Consider the following 13,813-nt stretch of genomic DNA (forward strand, 5'->3'; position numbering starts at 1 on the left):
AAAGTTGAATAATTTTATTGATATGTAGCAAAGTTCAATGACTTTGCCAAATAATTTCTTAAAGTTGAGTGATCTTTTAAGATATTTACTCTGCCATATATAGAATGAATCTAGTTAGGATGATGTAACGACCCATTAGATCGTTTTGGCTAGTTTGACTACTTTACCTCTTTTGACCTTTTCCCTAGTTTCATTAGAGCATATTTGATTTGTGGGGAGGGTTGGTGCGATTCTCGAGGCAATTGGGTGTGATTTGAATGGGAAAATGGAGTTTTGGGGATTTCTTAAGTGTAGGTTGACCAAACCCAACATCGAGGGTAAATGAGTCTTTTTGAGATTTTCGTCAATTTCATTATGTCCGAAATGTCGATTATAACTGGTTTGAGTGGTTGGTTCGGTTCTCGAGGGTCTCGGGAGTATTTTGGTTATTTGGTTAGAAAGTTAATTTTAAGGCGTTTGGGGTTGACGGGGTCAAGACGACCTCTTTTGGAAATTCCGAGTGCGCGAGTGAGTTCATAGCATGCTTTTTAGTTAAGATGCATATTTGATTTGTATCCGAGAGGTTCCGGATAAGTCTCGGAATTTGGGGGTGAAATAGCAAAAAACCAGATTTTCTGGTTCTAGTCTTTCTGATGTCCTTCTTCGCGAACGCGAAGAAAACCCACGTTCGCTATGCTTAGTGGACCCAGAAGGGGTTGCATTGGCGATAAACGGCTCGCGTTCGCGTAGAGTTAAATGGCGTCTAGGCCGGATTGACCAACAATCACGTTCGCGATGGTCTAGTCACGTTCGTGTAGGCTTGGGCAGGGTCAAGGCTCGCGTTCGCGAGGGAGCCTCGCATTCGCAAAGGGTAAATCATATCTGGTCAGATTTTAAAACCCCAAAATCGTAATTTGACTACTCATTCACATAAGTATCGTTTAGGAGCTCGGCTTATGAAGATTTTGGAAAATTTTGCAAGATACATCTTTTGAGAAATATTCTAACCCTCCTTTTATGGTTATTTCATTAATTAGTAGAGATAGTAGAAATCATGATTTAAGAGTAGAGAATTGGGGTTTTTTTACCTTTAGGCCTGAAATGAGAGATTTCTCAATTAAGCATGAATTTGTGGAAGGATTTCAGTCATTTTTGAGATATAGGCTCTATACATCATGGGTAAACTAATTTTGGGTCTAATTTCCTATTTTACCATTCGTGAATCGGAATCCGATTTTGGGTGGCTTTTTGGTTTCAGATTTAAAGTGTGCTAATATGGATATCATTGGATTTGTATGACTTCCTGGAGTAATAATTTGACCTTATTGAACCCAATTTTCCAACGAAATTATGGATTTGACCTTTGGGGTTTAGAACGGGGTTTTTGGGTTGATTTTCTAGACCCAAAATTTTTATAAGGCAATGGGTATCGATTGACTCGTATTCTTATGCATAATCTGTGTTTGAACAGATTGGGATCGTTCGGAGGCTCTACGGAAGGGCATGGCTCTATTGTGATTTTATTAGACTTTTTACCAGGCATGTTGAGACTGTGAACCTCAACTTAAGCGTCTTGGTTGGTTAAAATTTAAGTAATAAGAGGGGATAATGGGGTGTGAGGGGGTTTCGATACTTGTGAGGTGACGAGCTCTTATATCAGATACCGGTGTCATGATAAGGGTATTTATGTAATTTCAATTGTATAGTCGGGTGTGAATGCCACACTTTGGGCATTAGCTGACAGCATAGATTGATTTGTGTCTGTGATTGGGATATGAGGTCCCTTATTTGCCGTTTCTATGCTGATTACCTGTCTAATTGTAATTATGCATTTCTCATCACTCTTACATAATCGTTTAAAAATGAAAAAAGAGCTAAAGAATGAGTCTTTATCGCTTAGCATTGGTTGCTTATCATGTTGCATGCCTTATTCATGCTTATCATAGTATCTCATGTGCATTTTATGGTACTAGTGAAAGGTCGGATGGAAATGATTCCGGACGGAGTGATGATGATATTTTGCGCCAGATTAGCTATATGACAGATAATGTGGGCCCAAGGCCGAGTGTTGTGAAGTGGAAGCCTAAAATGGCTAAACCCGATGTGATCTGGGAGATCTAAGAATATCGGGTGGTATATGGACCTCGCGAGTCCCCCATGGGTCACGATTTGTTAATGTTCAAACGTGTGTGTATCGGGACAACCTTGCATTGCACTTCACGTCATATCATTTAATATTATCTCTTGGATGTTATTTAGAATTGTTGAGTTATTTGCCTTGATTGCTTACTTGGAATCCGGACTTAGGCTTATAACCTAAAATTTAAGTGGATTATTGCGATTATTATTGTTATTACTGTGAGCTAATAGCGGTTAAGTGCCGAGTAGTACTCATAGGCCAGCTTTCATCTCCATTTGCATTATGGTCGGTCGACGATGCTACTGTGTACCCGTTGTTTTTTTGTACTCATGCTGCACTTGCTACACCCTTTTTTGTGTGTAGATTATATTGCTGGTACAAGTGGATCTCAGGACGCTACTACCCGTTGAGGGGATCTCGGGTGAGCCATCAGTTGATCCATGGCAGCAGATCTTCTTCAGTTATTTTTATTTCCTATCTTTTGTTTTGGACAGCTTTTGTATTTTTGGGATGTATTCCCAGACTTATACTCCACTTAGCTCGTTCTTATACTAGTGACACTGGATTCGGGGATGGTTGTACTTTTATTTTTGCATTTTTATGTCTATAAGGAGTTTTAAAGACTTAAAAGTTGACTTGTATGTTTATTCCGTTTATCTCTTACTTAAATTGTTTAATTAATGGGTTGTGGATGACTTATTGACTCGGGGACGTTAGTGCCTCACGACTTATGAAATTGGGTCGTAACATTAGTCGATTTAATCCTCCCAGCATCAGAAAATTATACCTAATGACATTGAAAACAGGTGATCTTGAATTTTTTATCCCCATTTTCCCACAAACCTTCAAGATCAAAACTCAACGGTTCTGTCTAGGGGAAAAACTAGTTAAACTAAACCATCAAACAAGAAAATCAACCGAAAAAAGAAAATAAAAAACAGACACACATGCACGAGGTTGGAAAAAAACTAACAAAAAGAAAAATAGACATGCATCCCAGGAAGAAAAAAAAAAAGGGAAAGAAAATTAGAGACCTCCGCCTTCACTGAGACGTCTATGTAAAGCGACTCCTCCTTATTGGTGGGCTCCTCCTCTTGAGTGACATCTGGAAAATTCTCCTCTAGAGTGATTACTGACTCCTTCCTTCATTGACTTCCGATATTCTTATTTTCTTTCTAGGATACTTCGCTCCAATGTCTTTTTCGCTCTCTGTCACACACACACACATGTAGAGCGCACGCGCTAATAGTATAATCTAGTGGAAGATTTCCTTTCTGTGTGGATAGGACCTGTAATAAACTTACAAAATTTAAAGGATGTGTAATTATGTTTTGTCCTTAAAATACAGAATTCTATAATTATCTTTTTTCCTTTATAGTTATACTTATACCATATTCAAAAACTAGGTTAATAAGAACGATAAGTGTTTAAAATTCCCTTAACTTAGCATAAATAGTTCAAAAATACACTTCTTCCACCTATCAGATCACAAATGCCCTTAACGTTATTTTTAGGTCTATAATTGCCCCTTTATTAACGGAATAATGACATGAAATTGATGATATTGATTAATTTGATCAAGTGACTTTCTTATTGGTAAACATAAAATTTGACCCGACTCAAAGATCCGACTGTCTATTCTAAAAAACCCAAACCCACATTTTTAGTTAACCCGACCTACTGTACTACATCACTTTATACCTTCGGTTTAATCTTGTTCGTAGATTCTAATTTCAATTCTTTAAATATACTGATTTCAGTTTTTAGTTCTTTTAAATTTTTTGTTTTTATTTTATTTTAAAAGCGTACTTCTTTGGTTGAATTATGCAAGTTTAAAAACCTTATATCTTGGGGTATCTGGTGGACGAGCTCTAGTAAGCCAATGCTTGAATGAAATGCGGAAGAGGATGTTCACAAGATTAAATTTTAAGGTTCTTGAAAATATTAATTAAGAATTTGTGTGTAATATTGTAGTTTGGGTTCATTAAGAAATGAGTCACTTGGTGGGTTTGGGTTTGAAGAGAATATATCACATCGATGACGGACGATAACCATGGGCTCCTTATAAGGCTTGGACAATCCTCCTCCCTTTGAGTTAGCTTTTGGGGTGTGAGTTAGGCCTAAGCCCTAATTTGATATAGTATCAGAGCCAAGCCTAGGCCCAATATTAAGCGGGGCCCTAAAAAAAGAGAGGTTGGGGCGGGGGGGGGGGGGGGGGGTGGTGATGTCGCGAGAATGTCCCTGAACCAATTGACCTGTCACACCCCGAACCATGGCCTGGGACCGACACAATACTCGATGCCTGACTCTATGTGACCGAACGAACCACATGACTGACTGAATCAACATGGGACATGTATTGAAGTGGAATATAATTTGAAAGATGAATAGTCTGAATCATAACTCTTTTAATCATAAGTGCGAAAAAATAGTTTGAAACATAGTTGTGTAGCCCACAAGGCTAAATATAACTGAACACTGAACATGACACACTAACTAGTCTATGAAACCTCTGACATGAGTCTGAAATACTGAACTGGTGCTGGGACAAAGCCCTAACATACCTGATTGTCTAACATGACATAACTGCTAAAAGTAAAGACAATGCCTGAAGTATATGGGGCTCACCAACAACTAATACAATGAAGTCCTAACGAGCAGACCCGCTATCTTAAAAATATGTATATGTATCGTGAAATGCAGGCCTCGGTCAAAAGGGACGTAAGTACACTGGAATTGTACTTATATGTTAAGCAACTGAATGAAAGAACTGTAAGTAGGGTGATCGGGGAATGAGATAGCCCAAATCAATAACATAGATGCATAAGTAATATGAAACTAAAATTATAACTGTATGTTGTCAACTGTAATTGAATACTGTAAAGCTGTAACTGTAACCGAAACCTAGACATGACCATGATCTGCATGATCAAGCTGTAACATGAGTAAAACTTTTTAAGTATATATATCTGTGGGAGAGCCATAGTATGACCGACAACATGAAAGCACCACGTGAGCACGTGGAGTCTGGTACCTAGCCTGACGAGCAGAGCAATCCCATACCTTGTCGGGGTGTAAGACATGAACATAACATGAATTGATCCAATCAATAAACCTGAAGGAATCATCCTAATTGGGTGGAGCGATCCTTATCCTAAGTTGGCATATGTAGTTTTAGGTGTTTAAACCTTCTTGGTAAATCTATGATACTCCCAAAATGTGAACATGAACATGGTTGGCTTAAAACCCATGGATTTCATAAACATGATTTGTATTTCATAAACACAAATATATATATCAAATGTATTTTCATGAGACATGGAAAACATGTAAAATCCTTGGAGTAGAGTAACATGGGGTTATGACTTGAAATTAAGAACTCACGGACTTCAAATCATGAGTTTACATGGATTACAGACGGATTCATGAAAATCAAAATGATATCCATGAATATAAATACTGAAACATGTTCGATCATGACATATACTGTATATAATTTCATAAAGACATGTATCTAGGGTTATCATGTATTAAGACCAAATACCCTAGAAATCTGATAAAAAACATTGTTCATGAATCAAACATAGCGTGGGGAAGACAAAGATGTTCCCACATATGGATAGAAGTCCTACATACCCAATCCAATGAATTATCTTGCTTCTCTGACGAAGAATACCCAAACCTTAGCTTTGAATCGTTGGAGAAGGATTACTTGTTAATCCAATGTTTTGTTTAAGAATCATGTTTGGATCATGTATTTAGCACTAGGATTGATTAGGAATCATGGAGATGTTCTTACCTTGATGTGGGAGGTTTAGAGGAGCAAACAATCATCCTTTAAGCGTTTTCTACGAAGTTGGAATGTGTGAGAAATGAAATTTCGAGTTAAGTGTTGAATTTATAGGACGAGACTTCCGAGCTGCCTAGCATTGAGTGAGCTCCAAAGCAAAGTGTGACCTTTCTATGGGCTTCGCTCAGCGAGGTCCTACCTCTCTAGCTCTGCGAGCTCCTAGGTCCATTTCATACTTAGCCAAAATTTTACGTTTTTTGACTTTGTCAACAACGTCCAGTAAAATGGGCACAAAATTTTGTACAAAGATCCGTTTGAGATCTACCTTATATGGATGGCAGTGTATTTCAAATGGATACAACTTTCATGTGTTAAGTTCTTTCCAATTCTCAACGGATATTCACGTAAATAGGCCAGAAGGCGGACCTATCATAAACTTAGTCGATTCTATCGAATCTTATGCACTTCACTATTCGCCTTGGATTTCAAAGCCACTATTTCCATCCAAATTCATCCCGATGGGACTTCATATGGCTAAAATGTCACACTAATACTCATTTAACACATTCACACCTAACTCGAATTTACGGAGTTTTACATTATCTCCCCCTTGGAATGATTCGTCCTCGAATGATGGGTCATAGTTCTCATGGTCTAAATTGCACGCCTTAAGGACATGGTTGTGTGAATTTTGGACTGAATGTTCACTAAACTGAACAAAATAATAGGCTGAATGAATACTTAATTGAATGAGTACTAAAAGCGAATGAATACTGAATTGCATGAACACTAAAGGCGAATGAGTACGGAACTGTTTGGATACCAAACTGAAGGAATATTGAACTGACTGAGTACTAGAGACATGGAGATTATAGTTTAAGTCTAAATACAAAGCTGCCATGAATATTTGAGTGCTAAAGTGATATGAATATTTGAGTACAATAAACATGAATGTTATAACATGAGATATGAATACTGGAATGTGAATGTCGTGTCATGAGATCAGAATACTGGAAATATGAATGTTATAACATGACACTGAGTGTATAGAAACCAACTCTGGTGGAAATTTTAGCTCGTAAGCCACTTGACCGGTCCTTCGTAGGATCCTGTATGGTCTAATATATATGGGAGTAAGCTTTCCTTTTCTTCTCAAATCGTACGACACTTTTCATAGGCTAAAATTTTAAGAAACTCCCAATCATTAACATGAAACTCTGAATCTACACCGCACTTCTGAATAGGACTTCAGGCAACTCTTAGCCACTTTCAAACGCTCCTGAATCAATTTAACTTTTTTTATCCATAGCCTAATGGACCAAGTCTGACCCTAGCAATTCTGTTTTGCCAACTTCTTACCAACTAATAGGTGATCTACAACTTCGCCCATACAAGGCTTCAAACGATGCCATCTTGATACTGGCATGATAGCTATAATTAGAAACAAACTCAATAAGGGGAAAATGATCATCCCAATTACCTTTAAAGTCTAGGTCATATGATATCAACCTATCTGCAATCATCCATATATTGCGCTTTGCCTGACCATTTGTCTGAGGATAGAAAGTTGTATTGAGAGTCAACCTGGTCCCTAATTCTTTTTTAAAGGACTTTAAAAAATTTCAGTGAATTGGGTACCACGATCTGAAATAATGGACTCTGGTGTCACATGCAATCTGATGATTTCCTGAATATACAACTTGGTGTAATCTTCTATTGAATATGTGGTCCTTACGGGCAAACAATGTGTTGACTTAGTAAATCGGTCCCCGACCGCCCACATCGAATCATGTTTCTGAAATGAGCGTGGTAAACCTGTTATAAAGTTCATGTTAATCATCTCCTGCTTCCACACGAGAATATCAATATTTTGAGCCGACCCACCAAGCCGCTGATGCTCGGCTTTTAATTGTTAACATTTTGGACACTTGGCCGCAAAAATCTGCTACGTTCTTTTTTATATCGTTCCACTAGTAAATCCCTTTAAGATCATGCTACATCTTGGTGTAACCTAGGTGAATAAAATACGTGGAACTGTGTCCTTCTGACATGATTCTCTCACTAAGTTCATCCACATCTGGAACACATAACCTGCCTTGGTGCCTTAAAGTACCATCATCCTCCCTTGTTCAAAAGTCGTTGTCTCATGCTTGTGAATACCCTCCTTCAGCTACAATAAGTAGGGTTCATTAAACTGCTTTTCTTTCACTTCGGCTACTAAGGAGGATTCAGCTCTGTTCTAAACAATAACTCCACCATCTTCTGAGTCTAAGAGTCGAACTCCTAGGCTTACCAAGCAATGAAATTCTCTCACCATAATTATCTTATCTGCCTCGACATGAGCTAAACTCTACATAATTGATTTCTTTCTGAGATAATTCTTGAAATACTCATAACATTGTTGTGTGCTAAGTCTTTGACCATAACCCTGAATAATAAAGTCTTGTACAATGGTACTCTCCTTGTGACACATAACTGGGCATGATCTTTTAGCTTTCTTGCGATTGCTTATTTCATAATAACTGACCTTGGAATAAGTTGATCAATGATCATTTTACTCACTTCGTGTTTCTTTGTACATGCGAGGCACATTCCTTACGGAGGCTATCTCATTATGACCTCATTACTGAACTGAGGTTCTTCATATCTCATGCTAACCCTTCGGGTTTTCAAATATTGAACTGGACTTACTGATGATGTGCACATCTCTCCCTTAGATCAAAGGTTAAGGTCTTATACTTGCAAATCCTTCTCACTTGTTGGGACCCAACTAACTTTCCCTATCTCCTGCAATTCTTTGCACTTTGTGTTGTAAATGACTCATCCTTCGACTCACTTCTGAACAATCTTCCTAACAAGAAAAACCGAATTACTTACCTGGATTGGGATCCGAATTACTTACATGGACTGAATTAATGGCATATTTTGTCTTAATGACTTAACTATGCTCTCGCTGTCAGTCTTAAGGAAGTCCCTTTCTAATAACTCTCAAAGACTATTCTTCTCTAGTTTGCTCTCTTACTGCCTAGCTGATTTTTCTTCTTCCACTGTCTCTGTACTTTGAGTTTAACTTCAAATATCTGGGTTCTAACACGTATTTGGTGTATTCAAATTGTTACCTATTCACTAGTGTTAACCTGACTGGGGAAATCAAATGGTAGCTCTACTAGCCCGCTGAAATTACTAATTCACTGTATCTTCTCAAAACTTATTTACTATTCTTCCACTAACCACCTGCTAGCATCATGTTCTCTGGTTCTGCTCTGAATACTAAGGTGAAGCATAAGGTTATTTCTAACTTCTCTCATCGTCCGACCCTGTTCTACGGTTATGTACTATCTTTCCTGAAAAATAGACATAGATCAAACTTAGGCCAATTATATCTCTCTTAAATGAAAGATTGAAATACCTAACCCCAAAAATTTTATACACTTTAAATTCATGTCAAACTATACACATCTGTGGTAACACTTAGTCACAAAACCTAAGAGGAAACTATCACATCTTATCTCATAGTAATATCTAATTCTCTAGTAACTTACTAACGTAGTACTTTCTAGTTCTGATCTGAATAAACTTGAACAAATAAAAAATTATTACTTGACATTCAATATCGTTTACTCTTGATTCTCATGTTACACACAATCTCTTCTTAGTCATGTGCATAGGTTGTACGACAAAATATACATGCTGAAAAACAAAAATTGAGACATTTTTGAATCATAGGTGATTTTCCCTTAGGCTCTATTATGTTCAAAATCATAATGATCAACTTATGCCCTTTGCGACTAAATTCACAACGTGCTTCCTTATGGGGTCTTACATTAGAGCTATCATCAGCATACTTGTGGCGATATATGGGGATGTGCCTGAGTCCTGATGACCTATTAAAACATACAAGCAGTTCTGACCTCTACCTATATTACCAGACATAGCTGCATTATACCCGGCTTGGGCTCGAGAATTACGGGGAGCTACTGAATTTGTGGACTGAGCCACATTTTCTCTGGTGCCTTTGTCTTACTGATGGGCAATCCCTCAGATAGTGACCCTACTAGACACATCCAAAACACATATACACGCCTGAGTGATGCACCCCTTGGTGTCTCCTATCACACTTATTGTTTATAGGATTCAAAAAATCGTTGTGGCCCACACAACCTGTGTTTGAGAGCCTGGTGCTCTGAAGCTCTATTACGCTGCAACGGGCACCGATCTATCGCGGATCTCGGGACTAGTCTTATTGCCGGGCGATGGAGTAGGTCCTAATGACCTCCTGCTACAAAACACTCTGCCTGCACCTCCCTGAGATCCTTCATGATTTACTTTTCAAGTAGACTTAGCTCTTTTGTTAATTTCTCTATCTTTCTTTGCCTTCAATTTCTCATTCTTCTTCCTTAAGTATGTCGTTATCATTCCGACTTTCACATCCATGTCTAAGCGCCCTTTTCAAGTGTTGGGTTGACCAAAGTCAACATCGGGGGTAAATAGGTCGTTTTGGAAATTTTGTCGATTCCATTAGGTCTGAAATGTCAATTATGACTGGTCTAGCGGTTGGTTCGATTCTCGAGGGCCTCGAGGGTATTTTGGTCTTTTGGTTGGAAAGTTAGTTTAAAGGCGTTTGGGGTTGATCGATCAAGGTGACCTCTTTTGGGAATTTTGAGTGCGCGAGTGAGTTCGTAGCGTACTTTTTAGTTAAGATGCATATTTGATTTGTATCCGAAAGGTTTCGGATGAGTCTCGAGATTTTGGGGTGAAGGGGTGAAAACCAGATTTTTTCTGGTTTTCAGTGATCTGGTTTCCTTCTTCGCGTTCGCAAAGAAGCTCTCATGTTCGCGAGAGGTGGGGACTAGACGGGTCGTGTTTACATGCAAGGGCTCGCTTATGCGTAGAGTAAAGGGGGTCTAGGTCGAATCGGCTGATCCATCGCATTCACGATGGGCTGGTCGCATTCACGTTGGCCTAGGCCTAGGTCGGGTCGTAGATCTCGATCGCGAGATGGGCTAGTGTTCGTGAAGAAGGTTTAATGGCTGGGCAGATTTTAAAACCCCAAATCGTGATTTGACTCCTCATTCACATAAAATTCATTTGGGAGCTCGGTTAGAGAGGATTTTTGGAGATTTTTCAAGGTAAATCCATTGGGTAAGATTCTAACCCTTCTTTTATGATTATTCCACTTGTTAGTAGAGATTCCCATGGTAGAAATCATGATTTAATAATAGGGTATTGGGGGTTTTGAACTTTATGCTTGAAATGAGCGATTAGCAATTAAGCATGATATTGTGGATGGATTTGATTGATTTTTGGTATTTATACTCTATAAGGCATGGGTAAACTAATTTGGACTGAATATCCTATTTTTCCCTTCGTGGCTCGGAATCCTATTTTGGGTGACCTTTTGTGTGTGGATTGATTGTATGCTAATATGGGTATCATTAGATTTGTATGATTCCCTAGAATAATAATTAGACCATATTGAACCCGATTTTGTAACTAAATTATGAATTTGACCTTCGGGGTTTAGAACGGGGTTTTGGGTTAAATTTGTTAGAATTAGCTAGACTAATGGATATATAAAGTTTTAATGATTGACAAAAAATGAACAATGACTGACCATGATACCATGAAAAGGAAACCAGGTCTGAACAAAGCTAGACTATGGCTGATTGAAGCAGATGTTCCAAACACAGTGCAATGTCTGAATGAGAAAGAATGCAATGCACATGGAACTAGTACAAAGACCTGACTGATCGCAAGAGACAATTACAAGCAATGCACACGAATCAGGTTCACAAACATGTTCTATCAGATACAGACAAGCACAGTCAAAGAGGTGAAGACTATGAACTAGCCGGGCACATAGAGATGTTCAATGTATAGCAACAATAACAACAATAACAACCCAGTGAAATCCCACAACGTGAGGTCTGGGGAGGGTAGAGTGTATGCGGAACCGACTCACCAAGGTAGGATGAGTTTGTTTAGAAAGACCCTACTGCTCAATAAAAAACGTAAAAAGCATAAAAAGAGGTCGAGATAAGGCCAAGAGATTCAAAGCGATATGGAAATGCAAATAACTAAAGCGACTAAGCCATGATGAAGTAGTTTGTAAAGGAGCAGTAGCTATCACAGATAAAATAAGATAATCAAAATACATAATAACAAATAGTAGCAGAAATCAAAGTACAAAAACTTATATCGCGATAAAGTGACTACTAATATGAAAGGATAAACGTTACTATCTACTAGCCTTCTACCCTAATCCGAGTCCTCCATACCCTCACTCTTATCTAAGGTCATGTCCTCGGTAAGGCTAACTAGCTAGCTATATCTGTCTAATCACCTCTCCCAATACTTCTTCCCCTTTTACTACCCCTACCTCTTACGAAACTATCCATGGCCAACCTCTCGCACCTCCGCAACGGGCATCTGTGTCTCTCTCTCCACATGTCCAAACCATCTCGGTATCGCTTCATGTCTTGTCTTCCTGACCCTCCCACCTTGTCTCGGATAGCCTCATTCCTAATCCTGTCACTCTGGTGTGTGCCCACACATCCATCTCAACATTCTCATCTCGGCAACTTTCATCTTTTGAACGTGAAGTCTTAGCGTAGCTGCCCACTCCGCCCCATACAACATAGTCGGTCTAACCACCGCTTTGTAGAATTTTCCTTAAGTTGTGGTGGCACCTTCTTATCTACGCCCTCCGGAAGCGAGCCTCCATTTCATCCACCACCTTTTAATACGGTGTGTGACATCATCGTCAATCTCCCCATGCCTTGTATAATAGACCCAAGATGCACGGCTACTTGTCTTAGGATGACACAGGTACCAAGCCTCATTTCCACGCCGGCCTCTTGAGGTGCTTCAGCGAACTTGCACTCCAAGTACTCTGAGTCTTGGTCCTACTCGGCTGTCGAAACCTTTAGACTCCCGAGTTTGACGCCGACCCTCCCGGCTTAGCGTTGACTCCGCTACGAGTCTCGTCGATCAAGACTATGTCATCCGCGAAAAGCATACACCATGGCACCTCGCACTTGAATATGCCGTCAATTCATCCATCGCCAAGGCAAATAAAAACGGACTAGGCGATCATGATGCAACTTCCATCACAATGGGAAGTGCTGCGGAGTGCTATCCTCTTTGTCCTTACCCTGGTCTTGGGTCCTGATACGCTCAAATTACACCTATTAATGGTATAACGCGGACGTTGTCAAATATAGTAACCCAACAAGGTTGGGGTTGAATCATGAGAGAATAGGGTGTGAAAAAGGTTACTAAATTCGTAGATTTCTATGTTTAGGTCTAATGTCTTAATCCAGGTGATTTTGGTAGAAATTGGGTTTGTAACTAACTACTAAATATTGATTTGGTGGAAATTTATGGTAAAAGAAACTAAGGTTGTGTCCCGTTAGATAGGGTGTATGATCATGGGTATTGGGTTTGATATCTTCTAATAAACATTATAAAAGCACTTAATTTCTATGGAATCTCTACTATTTCCCAAAAAATAAAGATTATATCTTTCATGATTTTTCCCAAAAATAAGAAAGTGGTTATGAAGAATGATTAATCACCCAAAAAATTTTCCTTTTTCCTAAGTGAATTTATTAAGCAAAGTTTAAGCTTTTAGTTTTTTTTGTTTTTTCTTTCCCAACCCTTTTTTTTCCCAAATAAATCAAGGTTTTGGGGTTTAACCCAAAGTTTTCAACCATTAATTATGAATGAAAAAATGAAGAATAAACAAACCCAATAATCCATTATTTGTATATCAATCACAACCCAATCCAAAAAACACCCATCAATTTTGGGGTTTACAACCCTTTTGTTGGGGGAAAATTTGCTACTCCTGACAAAGAACAAGAAACAAAAAAAGAATTCATAATTGCTTACTTTTGGGTAAA

The sequence above is a fragment of the Lycium ferocissimum genome, chromosome 9 (genome assembly GCF_029784015.1).
Source record: "Lycium ferocissimum isolate CSIRO_LF1 chromosome 9, AGI_CSIRO_Lferr_CH_V1, whole genome shotgun sequence".
NCBI lineage: Eukaryota > Viridiplantae > Streptophyta > Magnoliopsida > Solanales > Solanaceae > Lycium > Lycium ferocissimum.